Genomic DNA, 24,733 nt, shown 5'->3' with positions numbered 1-24,733 from the left:
TTATTTATTGCTACCTCAAATATACTTTTTATTCTCTTTTCCTCTAGCTTTGGAGACAATACTCTGTCTTCCTGAAAAATCCTTTGTGTATTGTGTATCATTTATGAAATTATTTCCCTTCCATCCACAGAAAACTGTTCTTCTTGTTGCTTAGCTTAAACTAACACTCAGCTCTTAGAGAGATTCCTCTATAATGTTAATGTAATGATTTTAGGAGAAGTAAGTAAAATATCAAAATTTCATATTTTTTAAACTCTTGGCCAATATGAATAAATGCAAAGTTTAATTATAGTAAAACATATGGTCTGGAACCCCCAAACACTAAGTTTATGGGGACCAAATTTAAAATTGAAGACCTGTCAAAATCACTTTCTTTGGAAATTTCCAGATGGTTTCTCTTTGAATCTTAACTCTCCTCCTAATAGACTCAGTTAAAAGTTTGGAGTTCAAATCCATAATGGACTGATACAATCATACCATCCCATACCAGGACTCAATCAATTGACTGAGGCTGGGGTGTCCTTACATTTTAGGTGAAAGGAGTGTAGTGTTCTAATGTCCAAGAATACAAGATTTTATAGCCAGTTCAGCTCTGATACCCTAAAGATTAAAGAATGAATTTTGGGAAGGATATTTGAGACCTGGGTCATGGTAGCTGAGAAGAGGACTCGTTTGGCAGTCATGCTGCATCTGGACATGAACTTAATGGGACAGATGATATGGAAAAATTGACCTAACACTGAAGCTACTTGAAATGGTAATTTAAATGAGGAGGTCTTTCCCCTCCATTAATAAGCCCATGTGACCTGCCAGGATCACATGGAAGCCTGAGTCACATGGAGTCTCTAGTGGGAGGAGTTTGTTGAATGGGTGGAGCAGAAAAAGGTGGAGCAGGAAGTGAATCAGACCAGTCAGATCTGGGAGAGAAAGCCGGCAGCTGGCTGTGGGTGAGAGAAGGGCATTTTGCTTAAGGATGTTCATTTGTGGAAAGGCCTGATAATATGTATAAACATCTTCCTTACTATGTAGGATTTCTTTGTTACTATGATGGATTTGGCTTTCTGGTGTTGGCATTTGGCTTTCTGGTGTCTGAATAAATGATTTTCTTCTGTCTTCTATATGAAGAGTCTGTTTTACTTTGTGATTCAGAACTATGCTGTCATATGCATAGTTGTCCTCAGTTCTACAAATATTGCCTTGACGATATCTCTCTCACCCCAGAGACCAAAATGGGATGGATGAGAGTATTCCCCCAAAGAACTGGAGGAGGAGGGATAGTTGTAATTTGCTCTTACCATATTTTCAAACTAAATAGCCCTTTGCAAAAGCATTGTTTTTGTTTAATCATTCAGTTGTGTCCAACTCTTTGTGAGGCCATGAATTCCATTTTCAATGAAGTCTGTCCAAGTTCATGCTCATTGCTTCCATGATACTTTCTATCTCATCCTCTACTGTCCTTTTTCCTTTTGCCTTCAATATTTACCAAAATCAGGGTCTTTTCCAATGAGAACCATCCTCTCATTATGTGTGGTCCACACACACATTATGTGTATGATTCAAAGAGAAACCATCTATTTAAGTTTTAGCTTCAGTATTTGACTTTCCAGTGATTAGCTTGAATTAATTTCTGTAAATATTGACTGGTTTGGTTTCGTTCTTGTTCAAAGGACTCTCAAAAGTCTTCTCTAGCACCACAATTAAAAAGAATTGATTCTACAAAAGCTAACTGTTGTTAAGTGGTTAAATGGAACTGGCACATTACTCACTGAAACTTAGTAGCTGAGAAACATAGTATACCAGGGTTCAGTTTTGTGCCAGTAGAGCAGAGACACGCATATATCTGGTAAGGTACCTTAGCACCTTAACGGAAAAATTACATGTTCCGACTCTAAGAGAGTGGGTCAGAGCCTACTTGAAACATGAGTATATCAGAGAATTCCCAATATAATTCCACTATCCATCTCTATTCTAAGCCGAGAGTGACCAGAATAGTGAAGAAAATTGGTATTATTATGTCATTACAAGTAGTTTTAGAAATTGAGGCTATTTACCTTGCAACGGGGAGACTTTGGAATGACATGGAAACTGTTTTCAGGCAGCCTAGCGAGAGTAGAAAGAGCACTGCATTTGGAGAAAAAGGACCTGAAATTGAATCTTGAACTCACACAAGTCACTTTACATCCTTATACCTCAGTTTCCTCGTGTAAAAAGTGGAAGAGCATGTATCCTGCTTATAGGAAAAACTAACATATAGTTATTCAGAGTGGAACATCAGACAGATAATGTTAGAATGGTCAGAGTACAATCACAGTATATATGCCTCACTAGGTGGCTCTCTGAGCTTAGGCTGTTTTATTTCCTCTCTCTCTGGGCAAGTAATAAGACATGCACCTTGGATACTGTGGTTTCCTGTCTATACTGACCTGGAGTCTAACTCATCTCACTTAGTCTAAGGTTAAAAATTTTAAAAAAGATTATTATAATTTAGTTGGCTTGGTGCCCCAATATCCACTAAGGTTCGAATCTTTCCAACTTTGAGTATCATACCAGGAATGCATAATACATTATTGATCACAATGGACTGAATAAATGGAATGGAAAAAAGACCATAAAAACTCTGATAAAGATATGAAATTTCCACTCTCCAATTCTGGCAGCTACTTGCCTTAAGATCTTAGTTCTCAATGTCTCTTTTGTTAAGGAAAAGGGATTTGGTGACGGTTATCAGTCATGCTGATTTCTCTTACCCCAATCCAATATAATAATGAAAAGTAAGAGAAAACAGAAAATGAGTAGCTCTTCTCAAAAAGGAGGGTAATTTCCCATCTCACCTCCTGCAGACAGCAGCTGTTTCCTGGCTCATCACCAGGCATATTGTGAAGTCTAATAGTTACAAGAGAGTCTCGGTTTCTTTCTGTCTCTATCAGTCAGTCAGTCAGTCTGTCTGTCTGTCTCTATCTCACTCTATTCTCTGTCTCTCAGTATCTCTGTGTCTCTCTTTCTGTTTCTATCTCTCTCTGCCTCTGTCTCTTTCTGTCTATGTGTGATGGCAAGCAAAATAGGTTCTTTTACAGTTTTTGTTTTAGTATAATCAAGTGCCTTTGATTGAATCTTGTTTTATCAGTCAAGAGTCTTCATTGGGAGTAAAGTACAGAAACAAGTGTTTCTTTAGCTAGAAACAGTGTTTGTGCTGTTAATTATTTTAATGCGATTATAAATATCATCCCCAACCATTAACTGGGTCCATTAAAAGGAGTTTAATTAAGGAAGATTTGTGAGACGGTTCATGTCTTTTTTTAACGAGGCACTGGTTCTCAAGGATTTGATGTCCTCGGATATATACTCTGTATATATCAGATATATATATCTGATATATACAGAACATAAATACTCTGAGTTGAGGTTTTACTTTGGGGCTTACTGACTGGAAGTGTCTGTTTGGCCAGGTGAGGACTCTGGGAAGCCACTAAAAGAGCCCTCTGACTTTGAAAACCCAGATGTTGGTACTTCCCTCTCTGGCAGCTATGGTCAGACAGTGGACCTGTCTGCTGATGGTCTGACAAAGGAAGCCATGTCTGTTGCTCTTTGATTTCTCAGTATTTTCTTTGAAGTTCAGGATGCTGCTTTGCCTGAACCAGGTGAATGATATATGTTCCTTCTTAAAGGAATGGTACATGTGCTTGATTAAGATGATTGGTAGCCCCTCAAAAGTTGCCTTTCCTTTTACGAATGCAGATCTAAGAACCTGTGGTAGCAGGATCCTCTGTGTATGTTGGGGTGCTTAGTACTACACTCTGTCTTTCTGTCTCTGTATGTCTCTGTCTCTCTCTGTCTCTCTCTCCCTCTCTCTATCCCTACCCCCCACCCCAGTCTTCTCTGTCCCAACAGCCATGGCATAATAAAAAATTCAAATGTCTGCCTGTTTTTATCCACTGAAACTCTGAAGCAGAGAGTGTCATGATATCAGATATGCAGACCAACCCCTACTTGGCACTATCCTGTCTTTGTAATGTATCTGATCTGTCATAAAAGACCTATTCTTTGCTTTTTTTAATGTCCTATTTTAAATTCGATATTAATAACTTGAGCAACTCTTTTAGAGGTCCAAGGAAATTCACCCCTAGGTCCATATTTCTGTTTTCTTCCTCTCCCTGACATCTAAAATAATGAGAAAATAAAGGTAAAAAATCTTTATAGTTCTACAAAATGGTGTCACTCATGATTTCTATGTATCTCAAGCTCTAAATTCTATGAACTTAGAGTCCTATAAGTATTTGAAGACATATCATGTGGAAGAGGAGCCTAATGGTGAACTTATTCCCCAGAGTCTTATATTCCAAGATATAGTACTACAATACTATATTAGTGTAATAGAAGTGTTAGGGAATATAATATAATACTATATTAATATAATAGAAGTGTTATGGAATCAAGATGATGGTACAATAAATTTAAAAAAAAATAAAAAGCTTCAACTTCTTAACAGTACTTTCTGAAAATAGAATCTGCTGCTTTATCCTTATTATGTAATGGGTTCCTTATAATGGGACATCTTCAAACAGAACCCTTATGATCAAGGATATTTTAGAGAGGAATTATAATTAAATTGGGTATTATATCAAATTACCTATAAAGTCTTTTTAGCTCTAAGACTGCATGCCAATAATTAGAAAAAAATAACGAGGTATGTGTTTTATATGAATATGATATTCTGAAACTCACAATGAGGAAACAAGTTAAATTTTCAGAGACATTTTCTCATCAATAATTTTAGTTCAAGCTACTTTTATTAAATATCAATAGTTTTATTTTATATTGAATGACCCATTTTCTTAGCCAAATAAATGAATTTTTAAAAATAGAGCCCAAATAGAAAACTAACTACATACTTACTGATTTTAACTTTTCATTCTTTTTATTTTCTTATTACATTTAGAAAATATGTCACTTTATCTTTATCTTTAAGCAAAATACCTAGTATTGTGCTTAAATATCCAAGTCAACTTAACAAGCATTTACTAAGTGCTTATTACGTACTAGCGACTGTACTAATGACTGGGATATGGAGAAAAGCAAAAATAGTCTCTGTCTCAAGGAACTAACTCTAATTAGGGTAAACATGAAATCATGAACATATAATATACACAGGGTAAACTGGAAATAATTTCAGAGGAAAGTACTATACATATTTAAATCAAGTATCATCAATGTATATATTGCCTAATATGCATATATACTTGAATTTTTGCAATGTTTTAAAATATGTGGCAGGAATTATTTAAAGATATAATTAATCTAGTATTATACTAATTTCTCCTAAAAGCAACTAGGTTTTTTGTTCTAAAAAAAAAAAAAACCAGTCCCCACAAATCTTCATCTGCCTTTAGAGACATTAGAATACATATATTTGATTTGGGGAAAAATGAGAAGAGTTTGTAGATTAATTTAAAATGAAAAACCATATTAAATCCCAGAACCAAACACCCAGGTGCCTATTGAAAAAGGAATCCACACCAAAGATTCAGCCCATAAGATATCTTCCATGTCAATAGCTATCATTTGTAACAGGGCAAATTGCCTCAGGCACTAAGAAGAAAGGAAAGAATGGGTATGGGGGAGCTTGCAGAAATTTCCACACTTCCTTATGTCCATGACTTTCATAAGATATTTGTTTTTTATCTATGCATTTCTATACTTAGGTCTATTTGACTTAAATTATCTCTTATCTTTTCCAAGTATACAGCTTTTTGCTGAAACTGAGTATAGTATGAAGCATTTCCCCCCCATCAACCAGTTAACCATTATTTAAGAAACCTATGAATGAATCCATGACATTTTTAATACTGACAAATTTCTTTTACAATTTCTGCCACATAATTCCTTAACATTTCCTAAAGAAAAGTATCAGAAATAAGAAAAAAGCAAAAAAAAATGTTAACTGCTCTTTTCTGTTCAAATGATGATAGGGAAAATGTCCCCTCTGGAGATAAAGGAAGCTGCCAAGTCATGTATATTCAAGAACATCTGTTATGTCTGTTAGGCCAAATTTTTCCAGGTGAATAAGCTAGTCCCTCTTGGTACACTGGATGTTTAGGGGTACATTGCCTCTTTTAGGTCACATAAACGAGCTTACCACTTTACCAGACTGTTTCACAGCCTAAGTATAATACTAAACCTGTTGAGGTATCTCAAACAGATGTGCCCTTGATCAAAGGAAGGAATTCAGTGAATGAGAGGCACAAAAACATCTCTCTGATGATTTAAAGCCCGGCACAATTTTTTAAAGAAATATTAGGCTTAAGACATATCACATTGTATGACTCATCACAATTTTGTATCCGTCCATATAAAATCTGGTTAAAGTAAACATTAAGGATAATCATGAAGGGGGAAAGAAGTCACAGAACTATAAGAATCAATCAGAGAGATATGTGCAGATGTAGAGAAGGCAAAATTTACAGATGAATTGTGCTTTTTTGTGTGTACTTCTATTCTGTTTTACTACCAATTGGTAGTACTATTCTCAATTGTTAGCTTCTTAAGTGACTACTTAGCTATCATCTCTGAAGCCAGAACTCTGATTCAGTACTTCCTGAAAGCACCTATCTCCAGAGAGAGCTATACCAGGGAGAGAGTTATAAACTGCCTCAGAGATGGATGGCACATGAGGTGCAAGACAATCACTTCTAGTTACAACAGTGCTTCACTCTTTTCCCTAGGGATGAATGGGAGAATTGTTTCCAGTTTATGTTTTCTCTCTTTTCTTCTCTCTCTTCTACTTTGTCAGCTTATAAATAAAGTATAAAAATTGTCACCATAAGATCTTACACAGTTCTGGAGAATCTAGTTTAAAAAAAAAAACACACTAATACTTTGGAAGGAGTTTTGAATCTCAGACCAGGTTGTCAATGGTATCCTCCATTTATATTCTCTCCAAATGGCCAATATGCAAGCACTCATTCCAAAATTATTATTTATCCTAATTTAATATCAAAGGAAAATTCTTTCAAAGGTAAAATTAAATGAGTTTTAAAGAGGAAAAAAACATGAGACTAAATTGTTATTTATAAGTGCAATAGAAAGAGGGGGTGGAGGAAGTTAATGAACTTCCCCAATTTCATCAGTCAGTTGGAGGTTAGTCACCACTCATTGAAGGATTTCCTAAGTGGAGGAAGATTAGTTCACCTTTCTGACTCCTTATCACCATAGCTTTAATCTCCATTCAAAATGCATGTACACGAATGACAAAACACTTTTCAAAGAAATAGGGATCTAAACAATTGGAAAAGTATTAACTGCTCATGAGTAGGTTGAGCCAATATAATAAAAATCTTAAGAAGTTAATTTGTTCAGTGCTATACCAGATGAAGAAAGTGAAGGAGACCTAGAAATACCAGACTTCAAACTACAATACAAAGTTGTAATCATGAAAACAATTTGGTCCTGACTAAGAAATATATTTTGTTGGATTAGTGGAATTGATTAGGTACACAATATACCAGAGTAAATGACTGTAATAATATGCTCTTTGGTAAACTCAAAAATCTAAGGTTTTGCAGCAAGAACTCACCATTCAATAAACATTTCTGGGAAAACTGAAAAACAGTTTGGAAGAAACTAGGCATTTACTAACATCTCATACTATAACATCATAAGGTCAAAATGGATAACTGATGTAGACATTAAGAGTGATATCATAAGTAATTTAAATGAGCTTTAAAATGTACCTATCAGATCTATGGATAAGGGAAGAGTTTATGACCAATCAAGAGATCAAAGGCATCCCAGGAAATAAAATGAATAATCTTCATTACATAAAATTAAAAAAGTTTCTTCACAAAAAAAACTATTGCAGTCAAAATGAGGACACAATAAATTTGGGGAAAATTTTATGACAAGTTTCTTTAATAAGGCATGATTTTTCAAAGATAAAAGGAACTGAGCTAAATTTATAAAAAAATGTAAGAGCCATTCTTTAATTGGTAAATGGTCAAAGGATATGAAAAAGCAGTTTTAAAAAGAAGAAATCAAAGATATCAGAAGTCATAAAAAATGGCCTAAATCACTACTGATTAGATAGATGTAAATTAAAACAACTCTGATACAACAACTTATACCTATGAGATTGGCTAATGACAAAAAAGGAAAATGACAAACTGTAGAAGATATAGAAAAATTGGAATGTATAATTGTGCTATGTCCAATGTTATTGTTTTAATTTAACAATATAGTTCATGCCTTCCTAACAAATTGATTATTCTCCTCCCTAGAAAAGCAACTCAAATTCTTAACTTCTCATCTCAAACCTTCCATGATTTTTCTTGCCTACAGTGAAGAACCTTGCTTTTTAATCTTTAGGGCATTCACCAAAAGCTCCCTTTTTTCTTCTCCTCTCTTTCCATTGTTCAGATACCTTCTCCCACTAACTCTTCCTCTACTGTTTTCACATAAAGAGGTGGAGTTTTCTCCTTGTCAAGGTAAACCCTTCTACAGGCCTAAGGGATGCCATTACACCTCTTTATCCTGAAGATTGTCACTTTATCAATCCCACTCTTTTGATAATCTTCATTTTCTTCCTGTATAATACTGTTCCCTTCTGAAAACAAACAAACTCATGTCTCTCCCATCCATAAATTTCTGTCACTTGATCAGATAATATCTGTTATCATCCTACATCTTTTCTCCCTTTCATGGCTAAACTTGAAAAAACTATCTGTCTATAGGGTTTCTACTTCCTTTCCTCTAACTTTTTCCTAACACCTTGGAAGTCTGGCTTCCTATCTCATCATGAAACTGAAATTGCTGTCTCTAAAGTTACCAATGATCTTCAACTTCAAACCTACTTCTCAACCAACATCTTTCTTAACCTCTCAGCCTTTGGTAGAACTAAATAATTCTTTTCTCTAAGTTTTCATGACCCTGTTCTTTTCTCACTCTTCTCCTGCGTGTTCAATTGATCCTTCTCATTTTGCTTTGCTGAATCTTCATCCAGATTGTGCCCTAACTTTGAATTTCCTTCAGAAAATGTTCTTTGCCCTCTTTTCTTCTCTTCCTACTTTGTATCTCATGAAGATCTCATCATTTCTCATAGATTCAGTCATCATCCCCATGCAGATGATTCTCAAATCTAGCTAGCTAGCCTTAATCACTCTCTTGACTTCTAGTCATATATCTCTACAACTGCCAACTGGATATTTTCTCAATAATTATACATATCCAAAGCAGACCTTATCAATCCTCTCCCTTTGTCATATTTTCCTATAATTGTAAAAAGCACTAGTACCCTTGTTGTTACTCAAGTTTGGTACATTGGTGTATTCCTCAACTCCTCATTTGCACTCACTAGACATAACCAATATGCTGCCAAGTCTTGTAATTTCTATCAGTAAAATATCTCTTCTATAAGTCGCCTTCTTTCTTCTGATAGATATGGGACTCTAATGCAAACTTGATCTCGTTCCCTCACACTTTGTCTATTGCAATAGCTTGCAAGTTGGTCTACATTACCCCAATCCATTCTTAAAATATAGGTTTAACCATGTCACACCTCACTACACAATTAATTTTATTGGCTGCTCATTATTTTCAGGATCAAATATAAAATCCTCTGGCATTTTTTAAGATTTTAATCTAATTATTTTCAATATTCAACATTCATTTCCAAAATATTTTGAGTTCTCATTTTGGAGACCTTTGATGCAGCAGATTTGACTCTGCTGTCCTCCTCTGGTTTTATGCCCTGGTCTTCCTTATCCCCAAAGTAAGATTCTATAGTCTGAGTTCTTTTATGATATTTACTTGTCTTCCCAGTCAAACATCTGACTTTGTCTTTGTCAAGGTAGAATTCAACTTCCAGTGGGAGAGTACTGTCCCAGGCTTCAGGGATGTTGTATCAGTGGCTCAATTCTCCATAGTCTATGGACCAAGAACTCTGGATTCAACCTCTCCTGCTGCTGCCACCACCACTACCACCCCAACACTGTCAGGCTGGGGCCGGACCTGACCAGATGGCGCATTTTTCTTTTACCCAGGTCCCACAGAGTTTTGCCACTGATCTTTTTGTTGTTTGTGGGTTGAGAAGTCTTAAAACTGCCACAGTTGCCAATGATTCACTCCCATGAGGCCTGAACCATCAGGTCTATGATGGTGCGACCCATTCTTGACTGTGCTCCATTCCCTACCTGCCCGGTGAGAAAGACCCTTCCTGTCGACTTTCCAGATTGTTGTAGGATGGGGATTTGTTTCATTCTGTCATTTTGTGGGTTCTATAGGTCTAGAGCTTGTTTAGAGTCATTTTTTACAGGTATTTGGAGGGCTTCAACAGAGAATGCAGTAAAATCACTACTTTCACTCTACATCTTGGACCTCCCTTCTATTTATGTTTTAAAGCCCTATACAAGTCACCCATCCTGTCTCCAGGCTTCTTATAGACTACTCTCCTCCATGCAATCTATAATCCAGCAATATCGGCCTTCTAGTATTCCTTAAACACAGCATTCCATCTCTGGACTTTCACTTCCTGTCTGTAATACCTGGAATGCTATCCATCTTCACATTTCCCTGAAATATTAAGATCAAATTCTACCTTGTTCAAGAAGCTATTCCAAGTCTTCAATACAACTAAGGACTTCCTTCTAGTTTCAACTGTGTGTGTATATATATACATATATACATATGTACATGCATATATCTGTCTATATCTATATCTATCTATCTATATACATATATATGTGTATATATATGTATGTATATATATACATATATATGTGTATATATGTGTGTGTGTGTGTGTGTATATATATATATATATATATATATATATATATATATATATATATATATAGACCTTCCTCACTCAAAACAAAGTGCAAATCATGTCATCATTTCTCTGATGGCATGGTCTTCTTCGGCCATGAAAGATGAACACACACACACACGTATGTATGTATGTATGTATGTATGTATGTATGTATGTATATTATGCACATAGTTTTTGTTATTGTTGATGTTGTTGTTTTTACATAATGCCTAACTCATTAGAACATGAACTCCATGATGACAAAGACTGTTTTTGCTTTTCTTTGTATCCACAGATTTTAGCACAATATCTACCATACAATTAAAGACTTAATGAACACTCATTGACTTCCTGACTGATTGGGGAAAAATGGCGTTTTTAAAGTCCTATTTTACACCTAACTTAATTATTAAAAGTTATCTACAAACAAATTGATGATGTTCAATTGTTGTGCAATCAAGTCTGACTCCTAGTGATGTTATTTGAGGCTTTCTTGGCAAAGCTCCTGGAGTTGTTTGCCATTTCATTCTCCAGCTCATTTTATAGATGAATAAATAAGCAAACAGAGTTAAATGACTTGCCCATGGTCACATAGCTATTAAGGGTCTGAGGCCAGGTTTGAATTAAGGAGAATATGTCTTTTTGTCTCCAGGCCCAGTGCTCTACCCACTGTACCACTTAGCTGACCTCTACAAGTACATAAAATTACTATTAATATGTTCATGCTTGCTTTAGTAACAGAGAAACACTTTGGATTCTACAATCTTTTAGTCCTTTGCTAAAAGCTTATGAAATATTTAAGTTTATATTATCTATAGATCTATTACTACTAAGTATAACTCATCATATGAGGCTTCTTTCTTTAAAACTTCCATTGTTCTGATTTTAGGAAAGGGATTCGAACATTTTTTTGTCTAGACAGTCAATTCTTTTTTTTGATTTTGCAGCAATTCCACACTACTCTCTGAATACTATATCTTTATATGTATCTATTTAAATATACTCACACATTTATGCAAATAATTATGTATTTATATGTTTGCAATTATGTATGTATAAATCTATATTGTGTGTGTGTGTGTGTGTGTGTGTGTGTGTGTGTGTAGCATCTAAACCAAAAAAAGTCCTGTGAGTTTTGTTTTGAAAACTGTTTTAGAATTTGACTTCACCCACAGAGAAAATAAGAATCACCTTACCCCATCCCAACGTTCTAAATCTCAGGATAAGATCAGTTTTCCATCTGTTCTCTCTGCTTAAGGAATTGTCTCCCTTTTTTGCATCTTCATGGTAGTCTGGATCAACAGTAATGATCTTGATCACAGTTTGTATTGAAAATGTCTACAGTGAATAGAGAGAAGATAGGGAATGTTTCTGTAACGGGTCTCTCAAATGTCATCCAAAATGATTTGGAACACTTTATTTCATATTTAGATTCCTTGTCTACAGTTTCCAATGGTTTTGGACCTCAAGGTATGAAGCATTTTTTAAAATAAAACCAATACTTATAACTTTATGTAGCATATTATCGCTATACGTATTATTAATTATACAGCAGTAATAGAAGTAACAACTAAGTCTAATCACTGGAATTATGCAAGTGTAAGAAATGAATACTGTGCATGACTTCATAGAAAATTATGAGGCAATCAGCCATATAATTTAATTGTCTCTGAGGAAATTATTGTGTATTATAACTGAACATATTCTCAGGCAATGAATTTCACTAATTTCCTTTGAGCATATATAAAGTACCATCACCTAGAAATACTGGTGGTTATGAGGTCCAGTTGCCATAAGTTGGAATAGATACATAATATCAGAACAAATACCTGCCATTTAATAATGATCACTGAGCCAGTGTCATTAAAAAGAAAAAACAATTTTCATCAAATATACCCACACATTCTCTTTAAAAGATGACAAAAATATTTGTTCAACTTCTAAATTATAAGCAAATTTTCAGTGACAGCTGTCTAGATACATATATTACATAGCTATATGTAGTTTTGTATATGGCTATATATCCTCTCTGGAAACTCAGAACTTTCTGAAACTATGTTATAATAATATAGCTTCAAAGATCCAAATTTCAAGTGAGGTTCTATTTTAGCTTTTGGTAGAAAATTTTCATATACACTACAAAAACACTTTACCTTTTTTTTAATTAAAAAAAAAAGACATGGTATGCCTTCCAAAGCACTTTCATATATATTACCTACAGACTGTTCTATTAGAAAATTCTTTCATATTTACTAATTCAAGAGTCAGACCTTTAGTGTTATTTGAACGTATTAGCTAAATTTTTAAATATATCCCTTTTCCTTTTCCTACTCAGTGGACTATGTCTCATAACAAAGAACAAGATGTTATATTCTAAAAGTTAATTTTTATTCAGTTATTTGGAAATCTGAAGTCATTTCCCCAGAGAAACAATGTTATAAAAGGTGGTTCAATTCTTCAATTAGAACATAGATATTTAACCTATGACAGAGCTGAAATACTATGCATTTGCAAATTTTGAAAGATATTACAAAGCAATAGTCTCAATAATAGTAAAATTAAATAAATAAGGCAAACAATAAACCACCAAAACCTTTTTTATTATGTATGTTGGTACTTAAGGAAAGCAGATTTAATCAATGGAAGCATAGGAAATGGAAATAGATACAGAAATTACTTCCAGGCCCTTCCAAAGAATTTAAAGGTTGATAGCATCAGTTTATTTTTTAATTTTCTGTAATTTCAATCTAGGAAGCTATAGTGTACAGTGGATAGAGCACTAGCCAGGAGTCAGGAAGACCTGAGTTTAAAATTTGGCCTCAGATGCTTGCTAGTTGTATGATTCTGGACAATGCACTTAACCCTATTTGTCATTGTTCCCTCATCTACAAAATGATCTGGAGATGAAAAGTGCAAATCCCTACCATATCCTTGCTAAAAAATTCCCAAATTAGGTCATGAAGAGTCAGATACAACAAAACAACAATAATAATTTAAATTCAGTTTTGTTTGTTTCCTATGATCCTAGTATTTTAAAAACATGTTTATATTGGCTAGAATTTCAACACTATTTAGAATCATATGATTTAGAGCTGGAAGAAGGCTTAGGAATAGTTTATTCAGAACATCTCATATTATCTGCTGAATAAAAGAAGTCCCAAAACCTTGTGTCACCAAAGGTCCACCACTGATAATTAGTAAAATAAGCAGGATTTAGATCTGGGACTTCTGAATAAAAATTCAACATTCTTTCTATTTTGTAATCCCAACTCCAATTTAGTTATTGCCACAACTATAACTAAGGTCTACTAAATTCAAAAAAGAATCATACTACGTAGAATTTTTCTCTTGTTCTACATTCTTTATCAGTGTGGAGGGCATTGTCATTCTCTCAACCTTGGAACTTTGGTCTCATCCTCAACTCCTCAATCAACCAAATTAACTCCATATATCCAAATGTTTGTCAAATTTCAGTGTTTCTAATTATAGATTTAGAAGTAATTACAGAATATATATTAATTTGATATATAATTAACTGTATATAATATACATTAATTATATATGATATATAATATCACATAAATTAAATATATACATATTATATATAGATATAAACTATAACAATTGTTATAGAATTATAGAAAATACATAGAACATATAATTATTCTATATAGATACATATCTATATACAATTGTAACTAATTATAGAATAAATCTCCACTCATATATCCAGTAACTTGTCGCTTCTTATCTGAAATATTGCAATAATTTTCTTTTCTCCTCCAATAATCTCCAATGGAGCTGAAATTTGTCTATTTTAATAATACAGTCAACTCTATGTGAACTGAATTGTGAAAAGCTGGTTTCCTCAACCATCAACTTCCCCTACCCCCTTATTTTAAAATTAATCATTTAAATTTTTTGCTTTTATTTTTATCTCTTCCTGTCATACATGACCTATCTATTTGAACTATCAACAAAAATAAAACCTTCAGAACGATTGGCTTAGTCCAATAAAAAAAAACTCAAAAATATTTATACCATTCTATATTTTAAGTTCACCACCTTTCTTTCAGGAAAAGAGAAGCTTGTTTTAATCCTCAGTCCTCTGCACTCATAATTTACCATTAATTTTATCAGTTTTTAAAAGATATTTTTTTCCTCCACAATACTGTTAGCACTGTATAAAGTGTTCTCCTAGTTCTGCTCACTTCACTTTGCATCATTTCTTCGACCTATCCTGTTTTCTCTAAAATCATCCTTCTTTTTCACTTCTTATTGCCTAACAATATGCCATTACATTCATATAACCGCAATTCCTTTAGATATTCTCCAATGGAAAGACACTATTTCTTTCCAATTTTTTGCTTCTATCAAAAGAATTATGATGAATATTTTGCCACAAATATATAGATCTTTTTTCATGTGTATGTGTGTGTATGTATGTGTGTGTGTGTGTTTGTATAGACCTGATAGTAGTATCATTGGATCAAAGGGCCACTATTTTTTCTAGTTTAAAAAAAAAAACAGAAAAATAAATGACTGTAATAAACAAAATAAGTAAGATAAAAAATACTTCAGTTTAATAATCAAGTGTTCTGTAAACCCACAGATATGAGCTACATAGGAGGGGAGGGATTATTCCTTATTTAACAAAATGTGGTTGAAAAAATGGAAAGTTGCTTGACAAAAAAACAAGCTTTGCCCAGCATCCTATATCATGATATGTGTTATCCACTTAAATGGGTGACAAATATGAAAGGTCACAACATTTTAAAGTTGTAGAGAAAAGGATAGGGGTGCCTTTCAAAATTTTTACTAGGAGACTGCGATAGAGGAGATTGAAAAAGTCAAATATAAAATCTTTATTACATGAAGTATAAAAGCTTTTGGATATATAAAACAAATGTAGCTGAAAAAGAAAAGAATTTGTTTATTAGAGGAGGAGGAATCTTTGTATGAAATCTTTGATTAAGATTTGCCATCTAAGCTATTTAAGGAATTAACACAATAAATAAGACCAAACTGTTTCCCAATAGATCATTGGTAATATGACAAGGAAAAAAAATAGTTCTCAAAAGAAGAATTGTAAACTATATGAAAGATTGTACCAAATCACTTGTACCTACCTCACGGAGTTTTTGTGAGGATCAAATGATGTAGTATTTGTAGAGTACAATACCTGGGGCATAGTTGGTATTTAACAAACATTTATTCCCTTTCCTTTTGTCTCTTCTTTCCAAATCAAAACAACTCTGAAAGTTCCAGGCAAAACCATCATAGAAAAAAAATGGCATAAATGACAAAAAATTATCATCAATGACAAAAATTCGTAAATATTTGTAAGGGTTACTGAGAGAAAAACACACTAATAAATTGTTAGTGTGTCAATTATTCCAACTCAGTCCTGAAGGTAATTTGAAATTAGGTTAAAATTGATTAAAATAACCATACCACTTCTCTTAAATATCCTGCTTTGGGGCATACATGCACAAAACAGTGGAAAAGGAAAGAAAAATCCCATTGATAACAAAATAGTCTTGGTTATCCATTTTTAAAATAGCAAAAAATTAGATGCAAATTAGATGTCCGTAAACTGCAATTTTTTTTTTATGTGGGAAGGTTTACTAACCAGGAGAGAAATAATGAAATAGGGGTGTGTGTGTGTGTGTGTGTGTGTGTGTGTGTGTGTGTGTGTGCACGCGCGTGTGTGTGTGAGACATTACTATGTTGGGATCAAGGTACAATGTAACTAATTGTGGACTATGACTGATCAGGTCAATGTGAGCTCAGAAGTCTCTACCACAGATTGGGTATAAATAATCCACATGAACATTTGGAGCAAAACTGTCTCTAGATGTATGTACGTCACATTTCTTTTGAATTCTACAATTCTACTTTGTTCGTAAAATGTAACAACTTCTTTGCTTAGGGGACACCATGCTGGACAGTTATGTGGCAATGTATCCTGTGTTTCATAATCAATTCCGAAGTTCTTCAGAAAGACCATGAAAGTGTCCTTATATCACTTCTTCTAATCTCCATCTGAGTGCTTGCCTTCTGCTCATTCTCCATAAAATAGTCTTTTAGGCAAATGTACATTTGGCATTCAAATAATATGGCTAGCCCATTGGAATTGTGTTCTCTGCAATAGATTTTTAATGCTTGGCAGTTCAGTTGAGAAATGACCTCAATGCCTGGTAATTTATCTTGCCAGGTGATCTTCAGAATCTTAAGACGATTCAAATGGAAACAATTCCATTTCCTGGCATTGCACTAGTATACTGTCCAGATTTCACAGGTATACAACAATGAGGTCAGCACAACAGCTCTGTAGACCTTCAGTTTGGTAACCAATCTAATACCTCTTCTGTTTCACACTTTCCTACAGAGCCTCCCAAATAGTGTGGACATCCCTGGAAAGTATGTTACCAAGGTAAGTGAACTTATCTACAACATTCAAAATTTTTCCATCTGCTGGAACCTATGGTCCTATTTATGGGTTCTATTTATATTATATTATATGTGGTGCTGGCTGGAGAATAATCTCTGCTTTCTCGCTATTGGTTGTTATGAATAAATTAACACAAGCAAAAGAGGATTGAACCATGCTTTCATGTATTTCAGGCTTAGAGGCTGCGTTGACATCATTGAAAACCTCTTGTTATAAAACATGGGATGAGTTCACAGCTCTGCTTCACTCCACTGATGACTGGGAAAGTGCAAGAGTATTGTCCATTTTCCATAACCTTTCTAAGAATGCCATCATGAAACTAACATACAAAACTTATGAACTTTTCTGAGCAACCAAATTTTGCCATGATTTTACCCAAGCCCTCACAACTGACAGCATCAAAAACCATTTTTCAGATCAATGATCATTGTATACAAACCTCTGTTCTGCTCCTCCAATTTCTTCTGGAGTTGTTAAGCAGCAAGCACCATATTGAGCATTCTTTGTGCCTTTCTGAAGGCAAATTGGCTCTCTGGTAAATGACCACCTTCCAACGTACAAAGTACTCTGACCAAAATCTTGCTGGCAATAACTAAGAGAAATATCTCCACCCCTGTGATTGTCACAGGACAACCTATTTCACTTTCCCTTATCAAGATGGGCAATGAAGACTTCCTTGAACTCCTGGAGGATAGTCTCCACCTCCTATTGCCATATAACATGGGAAATGTTCACCAGATTTTTCAAGAGCAGTGGATCCCCTGCCTTATTAATCTCAGCTGGAATAGAATCAGCACCAGGTATTTTGCCACATGAGAGGAACCTAATGGCATTCAAAATCTCAATTTCCATTGGAAATTTGGCTGGAGTATTTACTTCAACCCGAGGTATATGGGTTAAGGGCTTCAGCATTGCTTGATGAAAATCTGTTAAGAACACTTTGAAAGTGTTCAGCTCAGCTCTTCAGGATCATGTCTTCAACACTAATCAATGTGGCTTCATCAGCATTGAGTAGTTGAGATGTACCATAGGTCTTTGGCTTATAAATAGCCATCAGGGCATCATAAAAGTACTTTGGATTGTTACTGTAAGCGTAAAACTGAATTTTATCTACTTTGTTACTGAGCCAAGAATCCTTCATCTCTCTGAGCTTTGCTTGCATTTTATTAAATGCTACCTTCTTAGATGTGGACAAACTATCCTGCTGGAAAATCCTATGTTCTTACATTTCATTCAGCAGCTTCTGAATTTCCCCATTATTTTAATCAAACCAGTCTTGATGTTTGCAAATGTTCTGGCTCAAATGAACAAATGCAGTTCTGTATACCAAATATCTGAAAGCTGTGCGCTCCTTTTCTCCTCCTGCTATGTTGGTTCAGCTTTCCCTTGAGAATACTAAGAAACTATTCACACTCAGAGAAGCACTCTAATTTGTTAACATTAAGTCTTTTGATAGTAATCTTACCTAGGGACCACAATTTTTGTTGAATGTGAATGTTTAGCTTAGAAAGCATAAGTCTGTGACTGGTCCAGAACTGTGCAACACATCACCTTGATCACTCTCACATCATGTCTGTCTCTTCTCTTTACAATAACATGGTTTATTATATGCCAACATTTGCTACAATGGTGTATCCATGAAATTATTTTGCATTCAGGCAAACAGAAGACAATGTCAATGATGAGGTCATGATGTCTATGCTCTTTTTTTGATCATGGCTTTCAGGTGGCCCAATAATTTTTAAATTGTCTCTCCTGGATCTATTTTCCAAGTCAGCTGTTTTTCCAATGATTTTTCACATTTCCTGCTACTTTTTCATTCCTTCTGTTTTGTTTCATAATTTCTTGATTTTTCATAAAGTGATTAGTTTCCATCTGCTCCATTCTAATCTTTAAAGAATTATTTTTTTCAGTGAGATTTGGAACTCCTTTTCCATCTTGTCATTTCTGCTTTTTCAAGGCATTCTTCTTCTCATTGACTTTTTGGATCTCTTTTGCCATTTGGGTTAGTCTATTTTTAAAGTGTTATTTTCTTCAACATTTCTGGGAGTCTCATTTAGCAAGCAGCTGTAACAGTAAGCATGCCAACATACACAGAGGGGGGCTGATGTCACAGGTTCTTAGATCTGCATTCATAAAAGGAAAGGTAGCATTTGAGGGGTTAACAATCACTTTAATCAAGCACTTGTATCATTCCTTTAACCAAGTACATATATCACTCACCTAGTTTAGGGGAGTCAGCACCCTAAACTTAGATGAAAATACAGAGAAATTAAATATCAACTGACATTGTTTCCTTTGCCTGACTTCAACAGACAGTTCCAAGTGTCTGACCATAGTTACAAGAAAGGGAAGCACAACATCTGGGTTCTTAGAGCCAGGCACTCCTTTAGTGGTTTTCCAGAATCCTCATATGGTCAAACAAATATTTCCAGTCAGTAAGCACCAAAATGAAACTGTACCTCAGAGTCTTTATATACTTATTAGAGTTAGAGGGCATCACATCCTTCAAGAATCAGTGTCTCATTAACAAAAGGTGTGGACCTTCTTATAAATCTTCCCAGGATCCACAATGAATGGGAAAGATCCTCCTTAATCACATTCAAATAGAAGCATTATACTTCTCGATTATACTAAAATAAAAACAGTAAAAGATCCTGTTTTACATGCCATTACAGCAAGTGACTCATTTTTCGTGATTTTCTTGCATTGCTCTCATTTCTTTTCCCATTTTTTGCTCTACTTTTCTTATATGATTTTCAAAATCTTTTTTGAGCTCTTCCATGGCCTGAGATCAAATCACATTTTTGTTGGAGGCTTTCAATGGAGGAACTTTGACTTTGGTCTCTTCTGTTTGTATATTTTAGTCTTCCTTGTCACCAAAATAAGATTCTGTAATCTGATTTTTTTTTCCAGTGTTTGCTCATTTGCCCAGCCATTTACTGACTTTTGAGCTCTTTGTAAAGGCACTTCTCTGCTTTCAGTGGGGCTGGGGGGTGGACTGTCAGTCACATAATTGCCCCACAGTCTGTGGGCCCAGAGCTCCAGAAATAGCTGCTGCACAGCTACTGCCCCTCCTGCAGCTGCTGTGGGCTCTTCCGTCCCCACCACTGCCCCAAGGCTGGGGCCAGACTACTCTACACTCTCACACAGGTCCCACAGGTTTTGTCCACTGACCTTCTAATTTGTCCTCAGCATTTTGGGTGTCATGACGTTTGGAAGCAGCCTCAAGGGCCGGAAACTCAGTTCCCCCAAGGCCTGCTCAGGCCCCATCTGTGCTGGCATGGCTCACACTAGACTGCACTCTGCTCTTAGCATGCCATGACAGACATTTTCCAGAGATCTTCCAGGCTGTCTTGGGCTAGAGATTTGCTTCACCCCATCATTATGTGGATTATGCAGCTCCAGAATTTGTTTAGAGTCATTTTTTGCAGGTGTTTGGCTGGATTTGGGAAGAAAGCACTAGCAAGTCCATGTTCCACCATCTTGGCTCCGTCCCCCAAGATCATGAGATGCACAAATGTTCAGTAATAAGTGACCATTGCTGTTGCTTGCTTTTTCTGACTCCATTTCTCCCAAGGACTTCCTACCATTTCTGATAGCCTGTGCCTACTCTAACATTAACATCACCTAGAATTATAAGCTTGGCTGCTTTTGAGGGGTCTTTGGGTCTTTGTATTGCCAAGACAATATTCACACCACCAACTGCGACTATGAATATGGCTTTGCAGTTCTGAATTGCAAAGAATAACAGACTCTCCATATAGAAAGCAGAAGAAAAACATTTATTCAAACACTGGAAAGCAAAATAACATCACCTAGAATTATAAGCTTGGCTGCTTTTGAGGGGTCTTTGGGTCTTTGTATTGCCAAGACAATATTCACACCACCAACTGCAACTATGAATATGCCTTTGCAGTTCTGAATTGCAAAGAATAACAGACTCTCCATATAGAAAGCAGAAGAAAAACATTTATTCAAACACTGGAAAGCAAAATCCCAACATCAGAAAACCAAATCTGTCATAGTAACCAAGAAGTCAATACACATTTTCACTATAGGGGACAAGACCTTTCTTAAGCCTTCTCCCTGGCCTCCATTTGGGCCTTTCCACAAACAAACACTCACTAGGGTTTCTGTGCCTGCTTGTGACCTCTCTCTTCCTCTCTAACTGCTCTCACCAACTTCCTCCCAGCTCTACTCCACCCTTCTTGTTCCACCTATTCAGCAAATTCCTCTCACCACATGCGACTTAGGCTTCTATGTGATTTAAGCAGGTCACATGGGCCTATCAATGGGTGGGAAAGATCTTCAAGTTAAGCAAAAATACATTAACAGTACTGTCTTCATATTTTTTTTTCTTTGACCCTATCAAGGTTTATCATGATGGGATCATAAGCACTAACTCTAGTAGCATAACACTTTTCTGAAATTGCGAATCACATTGTCATGAATCTGTTGTTCCCTCATGTTAGCAGTTATATAAACTTGTTGACTAGATTAGTTTCTTCAGCAAAACCTACACCAGCTTTACAGCATTCCCCACCCATTACTGTGACCACTCCAGAAAAAAATATGTATCCAATAAAACCTTGAAATGTAAAAATAAAATAAATAGTTCACATAAGAACTAGACTAGATAGATGATTCTGTGCTTCCCTTTCAACTGCGACTTCCTTTGATACGGCCATCATCATAGACTTGGTATTTTAATTATGCATGGCAAATTCAGAGCAGCCTGTCACCAGAAGATTGTGTACAGAATAGTTTTTGTTTGTTTACGCGATACGAAATAAATAAAGATTAGATACTGAGGCACAGAGGGGTTGCAGTCTTTATAATGGCCAACAACACACTGTGATGAAATTCTAGTTCTTCAAATTATCAAAGTATATAGAGGTAGATCTGAATTCAACAGGAATTTCCCTGAGGGCCTTTGAACTCTCATAATTTCTCTCCTCTCCAGCTAAACTCTTTATGCAAGGAATCTTTTGGACAGCTGGACAAAGAAGTCAGCTTCACAAAGAGCCTATATAATTAAGAGATCACAAACAAATTTCTCAGTCCACAAATAATATCTTAGTATGGTCCAGGGTAACACAGAAAACATAAAAATTTTAAGTCCATGCCAGTTCTTTGTATTTCCCTTCACCTTTCAGCAAGAAAACATAGTGTTGTTTTTGGGAGTACCAGTGACACACAATTATCTTTGTGTGCTGGCTAAAGCTTGATACAGTTCTCACTTCTTCAATTCTTCCTTCTACTATAAGACAGAAAAGACTCAGGACATTCAATTTGTTTTTAATATTCTGGTAATGAAAGTTTTTCAAATAGATGAGAATCTTTGTTTAATTATTTGCTTAATATTTTCCATTAGCAAGAGAAACATGAGGTTCCAGTTATAATTAAATACATTGTAATTGAATTTTTAGGCTCTTAATTCTAACATTATCGGTCTCAATTGGGGACTTTAAATTAACTTCCACATATTATATGTAATGAACAACCCTACAAATTTAATCCATTTCTGTTTCCCATTGTGTCTTCTCCTAGTTGCTGTGACATATTGATTCTATTTCTATTGCCCTAGAGAAACCATTTTGGGAGACTCTGCTTGTTGCTACTTTCAATGCATTGTGCAGTTCAGTTTATGCTGATTCAGTTCACGGCTTCTCCCCAGAGATAGCCAGCAAGGGTGCCAATTATGTTGGTAGTTTCTGTGATGCTGACAATTCTCCTCAAGGAACTGGAATGAAACCAACTGAATTCACAAGGAAAAACGACTGAATAAAGGTTCTGCCACAGGCTACATTCAAAATTAAACAAAAGGAAATGGCTATAAGTCAAAAATACATAGCATTTGGAGAAAGATGAAAAATTATCATTTTCAGATTTCTTTACTAGAGAGAATGAATGCATATTATATGAAAACCTAAGAAGACATACACAGAAGAATTCAGGTTGCATTGAACAGAAACAGGTATTTTGCAACTTATTATCAGGAAATAAGATGATTTTAAAATTTGGGCTGCTAATAAGGATTTAAATTTCATAAGATAACTAAACAGTGTGCTAATACATTTTACAGACACAAATTTTAGAATGGGACAGCTATCTTCATTTATAAAAATTAAAAAATCAATAGGTGAAAAGCAAAATGCACAAACTATTTGCAGTTTTCAATTCCTTCTCTGTTTATGTTGTCTCATTCTTTTTTGTTTGTCTAACATTCTCAGTTGAATATTGCTTTTGCCACAATGACTCAATTTTTAACGTATACAGATTTTCTTTGAGGGGGGAGCTCAGGATGGGTTCAGATCTGTTTTTGAATGCAGGGAACTTTCACTGTGTAAACTCCTTCCACTCATGCAGATTAGCAGATTCCCTATAGCGGTTCCCAAAGTGGGTGATACTGATGCCTGCAGGGTGCAGCTATTATCCAGGGGTGTGGCAGTATGTTCAGGTGCAATTATGTAGCATTGAATAAAAATAAGTGGGCTGTGGAATCATAAGGAAAAAGGGTAAGAAAATTTGTACATGTTTCATCTTCTGTATAACAGAATTAAAGTAATAGTAATTACATAATTTTCCAAATAAATGCACAAAACACAAATCATAATCAATTAGTGGTCAAGTCTACAGACAGGTCTTATCAAGCAAGTGTTGGCAGGTGAGTGTGTCATGCATTTCAAGAAGTTCAGCATGCACTGGCAGGGATATATGCCTATTATGACTTTTTGCCAGATGATGCTATATGGTTACATGATGCAATATTGCACCATCAAAATTTCAATTAAAAAAACCCCACAAATTTAAATTTAAAATATGTCATTTAAAAAATGTATTTTCGAAATGATGCAAATTTCAAAAAAATATTGTTAAAAGGTTAAAGAAAATAGATTTGGGGGCAAGGGGTGGTGTTGAGTAATTTTTTTTAAAGGAGGGAGGACAAAAAAGTTTTGGAACCTCTGCTTTAGAGGATAAACATTATGTTATGCCTTCTGGTTAGTGTCTCTGACTCAAGTCTATCACTACTACAATCTTTTCTCCCCTCAGTTGCCAAAGTTATTATCCTAACATGCAGGTGGAGCCATATCATGATCACCTCTCTCAGCAAACATCTGTGGCATCCTATTTTCTCCAGGATTCTCAAATATAGATGATTTTTTTACTTTTAAATCCCATTCATAACTGGGCTTCTTCCATCTTTCCAGTCTTCTTAAATTTGAATTCCTTTATGTACTTTGAAATTTAGCAACAATGGTTTTCTTGCTGTTCTTCAGACAAGATACTCCATTTCCTAACACACCACTTCACTACGTGTTCCCTATTTCTGGAATGTTCTCCCTTACATTTGCCTCCTAACTTCTTTGCCTTCCTTCAAGACCCAGACAAAAGATCTATCTTGCCTCCCTCTCATTGCTACCCTTCCCCCTGAATTAACTTCCATTTACTTTGTATATATTTTATATGAACTTTTT

Source organism: Notamacropus eugenii, chromosome 6, assembly GCF_028372415.1.
Source record: "Notamacropus eugenii isolate mMacEug1 chromosome 6, mMacEug1.pri_v2, whole genome shotgun sequence".
Classification (NCBI taxonomy): Eukaryota; Metazoa; Chordata; class Mammalia; order Diprotodontia; family Macropodidae; genus Notamacropus; species Notamacropus eugenii.
Note: the sequence above shows the minus strand (reverse complement) of the source record.